This window comes from Humulus lupulus, chromosome 9 (assembly GCF_963169125.1).
Source record: "Humulus lupulus chromosome 9, drHumLupu1.1, whole genome shotgun sequence".
NCBI classification, from domain to species: Eukaryota; Viridiplantae; Streptophyta; class Magnoliopsida; order Rosales; family Cannabaceae; genus Humulus; species Humulus lupulus.
The window spans coordinates 97,997,489-98,014,110 of NC_084801.1; the positions used below are offsets into that span (position 1 = coordinate 97,997,489).

General features: G+C 38.1%; 1 long non-coding RNA gene across 1 annotated transcript; it reads right to left on the reverse strand.

Annotated features, from left to right (window-relative positions):
- Positions 1-4,477: 4,477 nt before the first annotated feature.
- On the reverse strand, positions 4,478-6,797 carry LOC133800777 (uncharacterized). The gene is made up of 2 exons (XR_009876605.1): positions 5,847-6,797; positions 4,478-4,637 (listed from the first exon to the last, which is right to left on the reverse strand). It is a non-coding gene; the product is annotated as an uncharacterized LOC133800777 (long non-coding RNA).
- Between the last annotated feature and the right edge of the window lie 9,825 nt (positions 6,798-16,622).

Here is a 16,622-nt window from a genome sequence, read left to right on the forward strand (position 1 = left end):
AGGTTCAAAGCTGGTTTAAGGTGAGTTCCAATCTTATATTTTAAGGTGTGCTCTATTTTTTTGAGTTAAGTTTTGAGTTTCTTAAATATTTAAGCTTAGGATTGGACTTTGTGAATTGTTGAGCTTTTGGTTGGTTTGAGCTTCAGGTTTTGGTGGTTTTGGACCATTGAGAAGTTTGGTAATATTGATTTGATGATTTGGAGATGTTTAGATGGGTTTTTGGAAGGTTTTAGAAGTGGAAAAACGAAGAAAAATGGCTGGTGCGAAGTTGGGCCGCGACCCTGTTCTTGGGCGCCGCGGCCCTAGCTTGAAGAAGGTGGTGGAGGCTCTGTCTGGGGGGCGCGCTGCGGCATGGTCCATGTAGGGCCACGGCCCTTAAGGGAAAAAAAAATACTAAATGGTGGTTTTTGTGATGGGAACTTAACTCTAAGGGCTTAGGATCGATCCTACTACCTAGTTGAGTGGGATTTGATATTCCGGAGGCTTGGGTTGGGTTTGGAAGTATTTAATTACTCATTTTGATGAGGTTTTATATTTGGTTATGACTAGGTGACCGCTAATGGACTAGAAGTGATCGTTCTCAAAGGTCGTTTCTTTTATTAATTCTCGCTCGAACCCAAGGTAAGAAAACTGCACCCCATATGTGACGTGCATGGCTATGATTGATGCATGTTGGATGTTGAATGTGAACATTGTTAACGTAATGAATGCTTGGCAGTTTTGCCCCTTTTCATATGAATATTATTGAGGCATGCTGGTTGGTTAAGTGTGATGCATGTGATGCATGAGAAACATGTGATTAGGGCATGCCGTGAATGATGTATATGAGATTGGTCAGAGCTTGAGTCTCTGAGTTTGTGCAGGATTATAATTATGCCAGCAATTGTTAAGTAAGCATGCTGAATGCCCTATTCTTGGTTAATTGGCATATGATACACATTGATAGCATTGCTTACCTGTGCATGGTACTGACTTATTAGTCAGGTTTGGCAAGGGTGCAAGTATCAACTGTGAAGCTGTGGCTTATTTAGTCAGGTTCGGCAGTGGTACTGGGCACTGATCACGTTGAGCTGACTTATTAGTCAGGACGGCCTTAGCGTGTATCACGCAAGCCAACAAAGATTAGATCTAATCGACCACTAGCATTGAATGACTCAAGGAGCATTAATGCCTGACCGACCTTGAGGGTCGATGAACAAATAGAGCCTGGAGGCTAGTGGCTTACCTAGCAGCCACTCTCCCGCTACAAAACAGAGCCTGGAGGCTAGTGGCTTACCTAGCAGCCACTCTCCTGCTAGAAAAGAGAGCTTGGAGGCTAGTGGCTTACTTAGCATCCACTCTCCCGCTAGAATCATGTGATGTGCACCCATTGGTTTGAAAGCTTTATGTTCAGTGTGATTATAATGATAATCATTTGATAATATATGTGAAAAGTATTATGTTTTCTTGCTGGGCTTCGGCTCACGGGTGCTATGTGGTGCAGGTAAAGGCAAGAGGAAGCTGGACCATCCTTGAGTTGGAGAGCTTAGGTGATGACGTGTACATATGCAGCTGCTCGACCGCCACGGCCGAGGTTTAAAGTGGAACTAGGGTTGAACCCTGTTTTGCCGCTTAGAACGGCCTGTTGTAAATATTTTATGTAATAAACTCTGAAATTATATTTTTGGGATCCCAATGTATACAGTAAACGTTTTAGTGAAACGTTACATCTTAACCAAAGTTTTTTTTAATCCCTAAACCGCTAATCATACTTAGTTCACGATTTTGGCCAAATGACTCGGTTAGCGAGTTTAGCACTGTTTACAAGGCACACCGTAACGGTCCCTGGAGTTTGGGGCGTTACAGCAACCAATGAGATCTCCTCCATTTCACTTTTTTCATAAGCGTAGGCATGTATGCTGATTACAAATACAACAATTGCCTGGACATCAATCAAGCCAGGAATCAGTATCAGTGGATCAAAAGCAACAACCATCTCTATATTTTGAGCAACCAAAGTTTTGGTCAATGTAATGGTTCTCTAAGTAACATCTAAATTTAAGTTCAAGTTTTGTCGAAGTGCTTAAAACTAAATAATTCTGCAGGCCTGAATATAAAAGAACAAAAGAAGCAAAAATAGTTGTTTAGGAGTTCGACTATTTTAAAAAACACAACTCACATGAAAAAGAGATCTTCCAAACCATCCAGCGTATGTGCTAGGATTCAGAAGTCTTTTCCCAAGAATAAAAAACACAAAGTGAAAATTAGCATTTTAGGTTAGACATTAAATTCCCATTGGAAATTCTGATGGGAAAAATATCTCAAATAAACATTAAAAATCAAATATGAGGTGAATTATCCTATAAAGAACCTTCCCGCCTGACAATAAAACAAAATTTGTGGATGCTGCATCACTGTTTCTTCACTAAGATCTTTGTCCAGGACACTGACTAGAACAGGAACACTAGTGTAGAAAACATTATAAGCCATCAAGCTAACAGAATTAAAAAAGACTAGTCCCTGTGACACCTGAAACAAAAGAGAAGCTGAAAACATGCCAAAGTTAGTACACCAGACATTTAAAAAAGAATAATATACAAGATCAGAAGGAATAATGTTTACATGTCAATTATAAAAGATATAAAAGTTGAAAATAAATGGCTTTGTCCAGGAGAACTGATAAGATCTGGATGAAACAAACAACTAGAGACTTGTAAAATGAATACTGGGATAGAAATGTTGTACGATTGTATGAGTAACGTCCATGGACAAGTATTAATCTATTCAGAAACCTAAACTTTGCAAAACAATACAATAATACCAAAACAAATCACTCTACCCTGTTCGTTCTGTCAAGTTTCCAAAAAGTGAGAGGAGGGGTTTAGGTATCAGCAACTTACTCCTAATACTATAATCAGCTGTTCTTGCTGCCTGCAAAAGCATTAGAGGTGAAACATATAACACAAACAACAGCTAAACCCACAATGTGCAAACCCAAAGTTACATTCATTCAGCACAACTTAACAGCTTTCCTGAAAAAAAAAACATGGAAAGTGCTCATAAATAGGTTTTCAATTTATATGCCAAAAAACAAACCTTTTGAGCAATCTTATATCTGGATAAAGTTGAAAAGTAAAGCATGTTTACCATCAGAGATGGAAAAACTCAAAGCAGCTAAGAAAGAAGGTAATATCATATTAAGAATGAATTGGAAAAAAGTACCTTCCAAAGCTCTGAAGAAGCTCTTTCAGTTCTGAGTTTGCTCATTTTTAGGCATGTCTTATGGTCGATTCTAAAATATATTCACAAGAACAATGCATCTGTTCTATTCAAAATTTCCAGGTATGCTTAAAAATATCTATATTGTACGTGTCTTCAAAATCAGTATTTTCTTTAAGTTCTATTCAGTTTCAAATGAATTTTAATGTTATGCCATGAGTGTTGGCTAACCCTCAATGGCAATTTTTACTTTGTTAGAATAAAAACTTGTCAATTTCTTTATAGTACATATACTTCTTGGATTTGCAAGGTCAAAATATTACTCAGCTAAAATATTACATTAATAGATGAATGAAGTAAGGGTAGAGACTCTTACCATAAAATGCTCTCCACTTGCAAATGTAAAAGCCAATTAAAATCATCCCACAAGTTAATCCAATCAGAATAGCTATAATTATCATTGCTCTCTTCACCTTAAGATCAGCACTTTCTTTTCCTAAATAAATTTTTGGAGCAAGAAAAGAAAATATTAATGAATTAAAATAGAAGGAAAGGAATTTGAACTTGATAATGAACTAACATTTTCAACCTGTAATCTGTACCAGTTGTTTTTCAAGAATGACCTCTCTCTTGTGTCCAACATTGCAGTCAGTAAAGAAAAAAAATAATCAGTGGAAATAGATCAATCACAACAATCATAATATAAAGGTGAATACACCAAGGTCAATCTCTATTAAATATATCTTCGGTTGTATATTTAGGAAGGCACCACTAATCAATAAATAACTAACTTCATGAGCTCTAACACCAATGAAATTGTATACACTTAAGTTCTTTGCAATAAGACTCAAAAAACTCTGCAAAAATGTCATTGGCGTTCCTGGGGTTGAATCTAAACACATTTGGACCATCCCCAGTTTGAAAGAAAGTAGCACCACCACCAGGGAATCCCCCTGCTGCATCAGGGGGTGGCACTTTTCCTTTGAGACCTTCTTCAGCATATTGATCGTATATGGCTCTCTTCTGAGGATCACTTAAAACCTACAACAAAAACCACAGAAAGAATCATATCAACAAAACCAGAAAACTCATAACAGAGCATAAGATACTGAGACAAACATATACCAAGTGTTAGCAACTGTTCTTGAACATAGCATTTTAACATATGGATACTTATTCAAACCCTCATTTACTTCTGGCCTAATGATTGAGATCACATCTATACAAAATAAAAAATACTAACTATATGCTCAAACCAAGAAACAAGTAAAATAGAAAATTATCCAACTGTTAATTCTTAATATTCAAACATCATATTCTAATTTCAAGAAGATTCATACTAACTAGGACATATTGGAAGCACTGCAATTGACATTCCAACAAATGCCAAGGCAACAGTCCGCCCAGCCAGCCCTTCAAGACCATCTGTTAAATTAACTCTGTTTCCCATAGAAACAAGACAAAATGAGGTCAACCAGTACCCATTTTATTCAGGGAACAAAACAAGCTATCAAAGGAGACAGAGATGAAAATTGTGATACTTCTCCTACCATAATTCTTGGAGTGAAAATATGTTGAAACTTTCGGTTTTAGTATTTAAAACTAATAGCTGAAGTATTTTAGTATTTAACAAAGCTAGATTTTATTAATTTCTAGTTCCAGCTATTAACCCAAAAGATTATATACACATATAAATATATGTAGAATATATTAAGCAAAAGTTGTAAATATGAGCAGAAAAAAATTCTGAGACATATATGTCATTAGCAAGACAGAACATAGTGTTTCCTGAGTAGAATATGTGTGCATATACACATATACAGACATATGCATTTTTATCTCCCTTTTCTTATTTAATTAAATAAAATCTGATTTAATGTCAACTATTGCTTATTTTTTTCAAATATTTTCAACATGAGTTTTTAAAAATAAAAACACCAATATTATTACAAGAATGTATAGAGAAGCTTTGGAAGGGTGTTCTCATTGTATTTTATGGGGGTTCTAAGTGAAGTAAGATTGCTTGTTTTTTTTCTTCTTGGGATTGATTTTTAAGTGTCTTCAAACTCAATATTTCCACAGTTTCTTATTTAGATAACTATTGATAAACATGACTTGTATATATTATTTATGTCTTAATAATACAATTGCTTCAGTTTTATCATGATTTTACTCTTTCTTGTTAACTAAAGTTTAGATGAGCTACATGTACCACAAGAATAAGACTAAAAAAATAAGACCACAAAAACAAATCAATAAATAACAAGAACAAATAATGAGAAGTAAGAAAGATACATGGCTAATGGATTTAGAATATCATCCTTATACATGCCATCCCTTGTAAACTACTACCGGTGATGTAATGGATTTTTTTCAATAAGATACCAATAAGGATTTCACCTTGTACTAATACACCCCAGGATGATATATATAAGAGGGTAAGTAAGTATGTGAAGGCACTACAAGAATCCAGAGAAGAACGAACTTTAAATCACCAAAATGGAAAATTGTTACACATCACAAGCACATTCAACATGAAACATTTCCAATTGTAAAATGGGAAAAAATAGTAAAGCAACTAAGGCAAGTTGAGTAGAAAGAAGGGAAAAAATACACACACACACAGAGTAGGGCAGAGATATTCTTACAATAGGATGTGCCAGCAGCTCGCCAAAGTTGTAGATATTATCCCCAAGCAGTGCTGAATGTGATAAACCAAATGCCAAGTCCTAAAAAATTGTACAAAAAAATCAAAATACTGAAACTAACAGTCAAAACAGCTGGAAAAGTTTAATGCATAATGTTGGTCAAACAAAATTTCTCTAAAGAGGCTCCAATTTAGAGAATACATTTTTAAAAAATCTGAATTTATTCTTTTGCCAGCTGACCATAAATTAACCTTGTATGATTGTATTACAAGATTCACAATACAAGAAGACCACATAAGTTTATTCTTTTGCCAGCTCGCCATAAATTAACCTTTTAAACTATTTTAATTTCCTATCGGTCACTAACTCCAACGTGATATATTAGTGTTAATTAGTTTTTAGAAACTTAATACTTTGTTACTTTTAAAAATATGTCTTATTGTTTTGATAACATTCGTAGCCTCATTACTTTAGTAATTTATTATTTTAATTTTACTTATATTTTAGTAACTTTGATATTTTCGAAAAGGTAACTTATTATTTCAGTTACTCTTTAGTAACTTATTGTATCCACTACTTTTCAAAACCAAATATGTAATAGATAAATATTAACTTATCCACCTGATTGGCTATGTAAGCAAAAAAGAAAAACAAACAAACAGAGTGATATGTCCAAAAGTAAAAAAATAAAAACACATTTTCATTACTTCAAAAGTGTTACTGTACAGTTTGGTAAAAGATATATACTGTAGAAAACATGAAGAAGAAGAAACTATATAGATCATCCTAGTTTCTACACAAAACAATAACATAAAGAAAGATTATAACATAAAAACACAGTGAACTCAACAAAGCCTTTAAACTTCCTCATCTCATTTAAGAGGAATATGATTAATTCCTGAGACTATTGCAAAGCATTTGAAATAGAATAAATAAAGTCCAAGAAGCCTGTTCCCTTAAGAATACCTTTACTAGTCAATAGGTCAAAATCCAACAACAGCAAGAACCCAATTACAGCTGCCTTGCCATTTATAATCTCATTCTTCCCTGTGAAACCAAATCCTGTTGAGTTCTCATCAACCACCATCCTTACCTATCAAGCACACCCGAATTGATGATTATAATAGCCTATATATATATATATAGACTATGTATAAATATTATCAAATATGTAATAGTTAAAACTTCAAACATTTTTTGTAATTATTTAGCATGATAGCTTATGTATTTGATATTATATCTATAGTCTAGAAGCCATTTTACAAAATATCATCAAAACAGACCAGTTTACAAGATAATGTTACAAAAATATGTATATTCCCAAAAGATGTTGATGCTTATATGTACATTAACTTAACATGAAGTAACACTTACCAGCTTAAATGATTCTGACAGAGATTCCACTAAGGTATACGCTAAGTAAAGAAGAGCACTTTTGTAGAACTCAGCAAATTCTTGACGAAACTTATGGTATTGATAAGAAACCCAATAATAAATGGCTGGCCAGCCGAGAACCCAAATAAATATTTTCATACAATAAATAAATACAAGAGGGCATATATATTCTCATATAACAAAAACAGAGTAATAAATCAAATGAAAATTTTAAAATTTTAATGACACCAATTGATTCAGCTATTTAGGTGCACCACTAAGTAATCTATTTTTCATAGATTTACTTATGTTTTGCGGGTTAACGTATTTCACAAAATCAAAACCAATATTATAAGCCTTAAAAACAACAATCAAAATTGACAATATCAAGCATATATATGCTTAACATTAGAGAACTGTGAGTTGATTTGGTACCAAAAGAAAAGAAAAGACAATAATGTTCTCTATAAATTAGAAAAAGCTAGCTCTTTGAAATCAATATGAATATCATACTTTTTTAGTGTATTATATAGAAATATATTCTTATAATAGAGTAGCTCTACCTTAGATTATGTGTACAAAACAAAAACCCATAACAAAATTACTCACCTCGAAAACTCAATTGAAGAAATCACCTACACCATTGATGCCAAAGACTACCATTGAACCACCTTCGTCGCACAGCCCGAGCCCCCATCGCAGCGTCACTATTGGGTGAATTAAAAGCATTATCTATCAAATAAATGAAGCAAAAAAAATAAATAAAACCTGTTGTCGAGACCATCTGCAACAGTTCCGCTGCCGAGACCCTCTGCTACAGTTGTTGAAGCCGAGAGAACCTAGGAGTTGTGCATCTACGCCTGCCTTCTTCTCCATCTTCGTACGCCTGTAGCAGGAACCCAACACGTCGACGAAAACACACCAATCGACAACCTAAAAGGAACACAACCTTTTGTTCAGGTAAAAATATAGTGATCAACCTGAAAGATAATAGTAAAGGTGAAGCCGAAGAAATGAGGAAAATAAATGGGTCTCAGAAATGTTGAAGGAAAGGATGGGTCTCAGAAGTTTTGAAGGATTAGTCCCAAAAATGTTGAGGAAATGGGTCTATTGAAGGAGAGGAAATGTTGAAGGAGAGGAAATGGGTCTGTTGAAGGAGAGGAAATGTTGAAGGAGAGCTCTGAAATGTTGAAGGGATTGGGTCTCTCTCGGGTCTCACAAATTTTCAGGTCACAAATGAAAAAAAATCTAAGTGGCGCGGGATGGTGTATTATACCGCCCTTTTTTTTTCACAAAGTGGCCCCATATAGTATTCTAGCATAACACATTTTTATTAGTATTATATTCATGTGTTATGGAAATGGGTATTTGGTGTAGTGACACCATGAGGGCTACTCTGGCAACCCAAGGAGTGCGAGTGGACCCCAATGGCGAAGTACCATCTTGGTAGCCAGTTGATGTGCAAATTGTGTTCCCAGCTGGAATGTCACCAGCTGACCCAGTCGGTGCGCCTCTAGAGCACCCGGCTTAAGTTGGAACCCCACCTGTACCACAGGACAGTGGCAAAGGTAAGGTTGATGAGAACCCTGCTCCCAACCAAAGAAATCTCGTTGGACCCCTGAAGACAGTCAGGCCCCGAGGCCGGCTAGTGTGGGTGAAGGCCCGAGAGCCCAAGGACACCGCCAGGCCATCAACGTCCGTGGAGCCCGGGGCATTCCGCCTAGGCGCGCCAATATAGATCACGCGAGGCCCGGAGGTGGTGTCCCCCTATCATCTTGCCATCACCATAGAAATAATGGCCAAAGGGTCAACAATCAAAACTTCTCTGTTGGCTGAGAGTGCGACATCACAATCTTAGTTAACAATGAGAGTATAGTGTAATACCCCAAAATCCCTAATGAGGTTTAATGGTTGGATTAGAAGGCCGAGAGGGCCGTAATTGATTTATTATGCCATTAAATGATTATATTCATGATTATGTGAATTATATTATTATACGATGATAAATGCATGCACGTGGGTCCATTTTTCATTATAAGGGCATTTTGGCAATTTGGCCCATTGAGGACGTATTTGTATATGTTAATGCATGTTGGTAATTTATTGATGAGGCCACATTATAATGTGGATTTGTTCGAGCTATTCGGCATTAGACGATCCTCGAATGTAAGTTAGCGGTTTGGTCATTTCGGGATTAATTTACCGGGCTCGGGGTGAGTCTCGGGGTAATTTGATGATTAGTACATTACCGAGAATTATAGGGTAATGGGATATGATTTATTATTATTTGAGAATATTGGGAATAACGGTATTTGGAGGACGTTAATTATAATTAACGAGATAGACGGGAAATGTCAATTTTGCCCTTGCTAGCCTTGAAAGGAAATTATTTAACCAAGGGGAGTTTGTGTCATTTGACCAAGGGATATATTTAAATAAGGCTGTAGAAAAATTAAGCAAAATAGAGCCTCTTCTCCTTCTTCCTCCCGATCATTTTTTCTTCTTCTTTTTCCTTTGAAATTTTTAAGCTCTAATTGAGGATTCAAGCTAGGGAAGCAAGGCTTGAGGGTTTGGGATTGTGTTCAACCATTGAAGAGGGTTCCATCCTGAGTTTGAGGTAAGAAATTTAGCCATGAAATCTCTAGTTTATGCCCTATTTTTCAGTTAGTTTTTAGTTGAGATTTTTGGATTTGATAGTTGGGAATTCAATGAAGATTTTGGGAAAGTTTGATTGGGTTTTGATGCCTAAGACTTGTAGGATTGGTTTTAGGATTCATTTGTGTAGAGTCCAAGAATTTTACTTAGCAAGTTAGATAGTAGTAATAATAGTAATAGTAGTAGTAGTATTTTTATGACTGTGGATTTTGGTTCAGACCGGGATTTAATTGGACACTCGTAGTAACACTTGTAGATTTTCTAAGTTTAACCTATAGTTTAAGAATATTAATTTTAACCTAAGGTTTGATTAATATGACTGATATTGATGGTGATATTTATTATATTATAAGGTTTAGATAGACCCAATAAGATAATAACACTTGTCTTGTGTATGTTTAATGATAATTAAGTATTTTTGAGGAATACGTTTATTAAGAGTAATATTTGAATATCCTAGGGTCTGTTAGCAGCTTTGAAATCGTTAGAGGACTTAGTCAAGGCTGTTTACTCAATTCAAATTAAGATGAAAATGTGCAATTTCGTGTTTAAATATTCAGCATATGCCGATATATCACAGCTATAGGGGGCGATATATCGCAATATGGGGATACGAAAAACACGTAACTTCGCACGATCACCTCGACGAGGCTCGGGCATACTGGCCCAGGCAATATATCGCCTACTAGGGGCGATATATCGGCTCCTTTGGTATATTTTTGAATGTTTTTGAAAACGTTCTCTTTTTAATCTTTAACCTCTTGATAAGTCCAGCATCTTTCTAACCGAGTCTTCAGCCTCTGTTGAACGATAATTCAAATATTTTTCACTTAAAAAGCCATTATTTTATTCAAGTTAAATGAAGATCTTTTCATTCTTGAAATCTACAAATAGGACCTAGTACCATTTGGTCATTCATCAAGCTAAGTTCAGAGGCTGCGAGCTGCTAGGTTATTTTTGAGTGTAAACACTTAGGTTGGGGATTATAAGCTTACCAAACAATTGGGAAGTAAGATTTATAGCACATTTCGGTTCAAGGTTTAGATCGGTCATACAAGCATTCAAGGTATTCCAAACTCTAGTTCATTTTGGTATTGTTTTCCTTAAGTTCTTATAGTTTATACTCAGCACCCTAACTTTATTCTTTATTTTTGGATAGGAAATCTAAGATCTTGAACATAAGGTTTTTGGTAAGTATATTCTTGATGGTATAGTTCATCCATTCTTTTCATTCCTTTTTCTTCAGTATACTCACCCTTTCATTGATGGTTTTTAGGAGTGTTCCAAAGTCCCAAACCTGTTCTCATATCCCGGTACTTTTGGTAAGGAAAATAGGATAGGATTTTATATGTTATGTTATGTGTTATCTTATGATTTAAGTGTTATGTATATGTTATATTATGTATGTTTGTAGACTTGGGCATATGACCTGTATAACTAACAAGCCCCAATAAATTTATGGGCATATGACTTGCTTAGCTAGCAAGCCCCACAAATCTAATGGGCATATGACTTATTTAGTTTACGGGACCCCAAGTAATAATGGCCATTATAGTATATGTGACATATGTTATGATATGTTTTAGTATATGTTGATATGAATATTATGTATATGATTTATGTGTTAGATTTTCCTTGCTGGGCATTAGGCTCATTCCTTTATGTGTATATGTGCAGGAAAATAGCTTTGGTGGCGGGAAAGGTTCTTGGAAGCTTGGGGATGTGTATTGAGGCGGGATGGAATCGATGGACCGAGAGTTCGATTCGAGGATGAAGTCTCTTTAATTATGGTTTTCTATGTATTTTTCTGAAATTGGTTGTAATAAGTTTTAATTAAGTTTTCATTATGTCAAAGTTCTGTTTTGTTTAAAACAATGGGATCCCAATGTCCTACTTATGAATTTTATATAGTTTTAAACCTTTACCTTATAGTTCTAAATAAAGATATGTTATTTCAAATGTATGTTTTCGTAAGACTAGTATAGAAGTTAGTAATGGTCCAAAGTCTAGAGTAGTTGGGTCATTACAATTTGTGGGTTTGGTTGAGGTTCGGAATCAACTTTTTAGGTTTGGAATTCAGAGACCACGAAGAAGGAAAAATCAGAGCTGGAACACCGTGGTTCTGGTGCTACAGCTCCCAGGGTTGGGTGCTACAGCGCTGTCCAGGGCTTGGTAGCTCTGCTTGTAGCGCCGTAGCGCCTGGGGGCAGTGCTGTAGCGCTACCCTATTTTCCCAAGGCATTCTTTTGGGCACTTTTGAGGATTTTTGGCACGGGGTTTCAATTCTTAAGGCTGGGGATCTAATTTATTAACCGTGTTAGCAGAATTTGAGGTCCCGGGAGCAAGGTTTAGATCATGAACCTTTTATTATTGATTTTATTGATGGAATTCCATATTTGGTTATGAATAAATGACCGCTAAGGGATCAAAGGATTGATCATTCTCAAGAGTCATTTTTAACTTATTTCTCGCTTGAACCAGAGGTAAGAAAACTGCACCCAGTATGTGACATGCATGGTTATTAATGAGGCATGTTGATGCTCTATATGTGGAGATTGATTACATATTAAATGCATACCAATCTTACTTACTTGTGAGTGGTACTGTCTTATTAGTCAGAATGGGCAATGGTGCCACTATTGACTGTGAAGCTGTGACTCATTAGTCAACTTCGGTAGTAGTACTGAGAACTAGTCGCATGGTATTGGCTTAAGATCAAGAACGGTATTAGCATGTTTAACGCAAGCCGAAAAGAATAGATCTAATCGACATAAGCATGAAATGCTTGACCGATCTTAAGTTCGATGAAAACAAAAGCACTTGTCTAGTCTAAAGGCTAGTTACTTAGAGCCAGGGCCAAAAGGCTCAGGTGACTATATCGTCACATGGCTAAGGGTGCGGAGCCCAAGTTCGATGAAACAAAAGCACTTGTCTAGTCTAAAGGCTAGTTACTTAGAGCCAGGGCCAAAGGGCTCAGGTGACTATATCGTCACATGGCTAAGGGTGCGGAGCCCAAGTTCATGACTTACCCATTAGTCACCAATACAGAGTGTGACTCATTAGTCACCTATAACGAGTGTGACTCATTAGTCACCTATCTAGAGTGTGAATCATTAGTCACCTTCCCAGGGAGGGACTCATTAGTTCCTTATCTGATTAGGGCTACAAGCCGTAGTATGATTATCATAATCATTAATTGATATTGTATACATGCAGTAATAAGTTTTCTTGTTGAGCCTTGGCTCACGGGTGCTATGTGGTGCAGGTAAAGGGAAATAAAAGCTCACCCAATCTTGAGTGGAGAGCTTAGGTGGTGGTGTGTACATATGCAGCCGCTTGACCACCATGGCAAAGGTTAACCTTATTTTTGCCGCCTAGGTCGGCGGGTTGTAATTTTTACACTGTAATGACCATTTTGGATTGTAAATAACTTTGTAAATGTTTTTGTAGGCCCAAGTACAATTTTATGTTTTAAATAAAATATATCCATTTCTTTTGATCGAGATTTTTCACCTTAGCCTATTAATAACACCTAGATGCACGTTTATAACCAAATAACTCGTTTAGCGAGTTAAGCACTGTTTAAAGTCCACAGTCACGGTCTTGGAGTAACCAGGGCGTTACATATAGAGTTCGACGGAGAAACGGAAGTGGCATACCCTGAGGACAATGGTGTGTTCTGAGGTCAGGCTAACCTATGGGACGACCTTAATGCTCATCAGTGCAATAAGGCCCACAGGCACGAACCCGTGAAGAAAGGTCAATCGGATCTCAGTGACATTCTCAATGTCTGGAGGAAAAATAACCCGGCACAAAGCACCAACCAAGACCATGACTCGCTCCGTGCGGAGTTAGAGAGCTTGAAGAAAATCATGCTCAGAATGGGCCGACGATAGGGCCATGACTTAGTCTCGAAGGATGAGGATGGAGAGCCATGTGCTCCTCACATAGTTGATGCCCCTTTGCCATAAGGCTTCAAGATGCCTGCCATCACGTCTTATGATGGCAGAACGGATCCAACATTCATCTCTCGAAGTTCAATAGGTTGATGTCGGTGCATCGCGTCTCTGAAGACGATAAGTGTCATGTGTTCTGGATAACTTTGACAAGACTAGTAGATCAATGGTTCAAGAAACACAAGCCGAGATCCATTCATTCATGGCACCAGCTGTCGTCTTCATTTTGGAGACAATTCATAGCAGCTCGGAAGGTGAGCTTTGAGGTCAATGTTGTGGCCAACATAAAGAAAGTATCTTTTTAGACCCTAAAAGCGTACAAAAAATGCTTCAAGGAGGAAGATGCGAGGAACAAAATGGTTGATAATGGCCAACAACTAATGGCCTTACAGGTCGGCATCTGTGGGGGGTCACGAATATATCAGCTAGGAAGATGCCCAGATTGGAGAATTTGTCATTGCCTTTCCTGCTCTCAAAACGCCTGGCCCCATGGTTTTGGGGACCCAGTATCCACCCTACAATCCTATCCAACTGGGTATGGGGGGAGCCCAGTCCAGTCCAAGTGTCCCACCAGCTGGCTTTAATGTTGTGCGGACTGTTGGCTTCAGTGTGGCTCTGAAGGGATATGGACCAGCGCCAACTAGATACTATGCTTATCTGCCTGTATACAGTGCTAGAGTTGCTGCTCCATCCTAGTCAGTCGCACCCAGTTGGACCCCCAACAACAGTAGACACAAGGGCCAGGGAAAGGGCAGAAAGCGCAAGGGAAATGGGATAGCGCATGCATAATAGGGAACTTCCCCTAGTGAGAAGTATGTCTCGTAGTACTCTAAATACACTAACTTAGTGGACTCTCGGGAGAACATCTTTGTGGCCACAGAGCAGAATGTCCATTAGCGGAAGCCGCAAGCCATCCTAAGGGACAGGGAGAGGAGAAATCCGAACCAGTTTTGTCTCTTTCATAACAACATAAGGCATCACACCAATGAATGTCACCATCTCAAAGATGAGATTGAAAACCTCATCATGTTGGAACACCTCCACCAATACACTCGAAGTGGGGCGCACCAAGTTTCGACCCCAGCTGCGGGAATAGCAGCACAGGCCTCACTTCGAGTGCGGTCCTCCTCTGCCACAATCGATAGCAAACAAGCCTCCTCCGATGAACGATTGAGTTGGGACTTTCTCTGGAGGACCCCGCTTGGGTGGCACATCTAGAGGCTTGCAAAATAGGTACGCGCAGGCCTTAAACCACGATTATGAGGTGTTTCCATTAGATCAATTTCCAGCCCAGATGTCGCGGATGATAGACCAAGTCATCACATTCTTTGAGGACGATGCTCAGAGAGTTCACTTTCCGCACCATGATCCTTTAGTAATCGAGAGCCCAGTATTCAATAAGATGGTGGCTCCGATACTGGTATACAAATGGAGTCCAGTGAACCTCCTATTCAAGTCAGCTTACGAGAAGATTGGGCTGACCACAAGCAACCTGTCCCCATGCACCTCAACTCTATATGGGTTCTCGAGTTTCATACCAATGGCCAAAATAAATTTTTTCGTGACACTTGGGGAAGAGCCTCGCTAGGGCTTCAAGTATTGTACTTTTGTGGTGGTTGATTGTCCCTTCGCGTATAACGCCATTTTGGGGCATCCGACCTTAGTAGAATTCGATGTCGTCACCTTCATTCGACATATATGCATGAAATTTCCCACGGATTTGGGAATTGGTACAATTCGAGGAGACCAAAAGGAGGATATGGAATACTACAACATGTCCCTCAGGCAACCAATAATTGTAGTCGACGCAATGGTCCAAGGACAATCTCTTCCCGAGAACGCGGAAGTGTAGGTGATGCTAGTTGATGAAGCAAATGAGTTGGACTCATTGGTTCAAGAAGAGAGGTTGGTCGAGCCCATGGAGGAAATTGAGGAGGTGGCTCTCGATGCTTCCATCCCCACAAAAAGGACAAAGATTGGAAAAAATCTAGGGGAGAAAGTATGAGACTCGCTCTTGGCCTTTCTTCGGGAAAACCAAGACGTCTTTGCCTGGTCTCACTCTGACATGACCGGCATTGACCCAAATATCATTTTCCATGCCTTGAATGTCTATCCCAACATCACTCTGATTCATCAAAAGTAGAGGACGTTCGATCAGGCTAGAGCAGAGGCCCTAAAGGTTTAGGCGGATAAGCTACTTGCGAACAGATTCATCAAAAGCGCCTAGTACCCGAAGTGGTTATCCAATCCGGTCCTCGTGCCGAAAACAAATGACACCTGGAGGACCTGCATAGACTTCTTCGGCCTTAACAAGGTTGATCCTAGAGACTGTTTCCCACTGCCGAAGATCGATCAAATGGTCAACGCCACCTCCAGGTACGAGCCCTTGTATTTCATTGATGTGTACTCAGGGTAAAACTAGATTTTCATGCATGTCGCAGATCAAGAGCACACCAGCTTTCGAACAGATAAAGGTATTTACTTCTATAAGGTGATTCCCTTCGGACTGAAGAATGTTGGGCCACCTACTAAAGGTTTGAGAACCGTATGTTTAAAAAATAGTTGGGAGGGAATATGGAGGTGTATGTAGATGACATGTTGGTAAAGTCTAAAATGGCCCTCGACCACATGAGGGACCTCGTGGAGGTATTCTCGGTGCTTCACAGGTTTGGAATGAAGTTGAATCCCCGAAAGTGCACTTTTGGCATTGCCTCCGGAAAGTTCCTGGGCTTCATCATAAGTGCTTGAGGAATAGAGGCAAACCCAGAGAAGAGTAAAGCCCTTGTCAATAT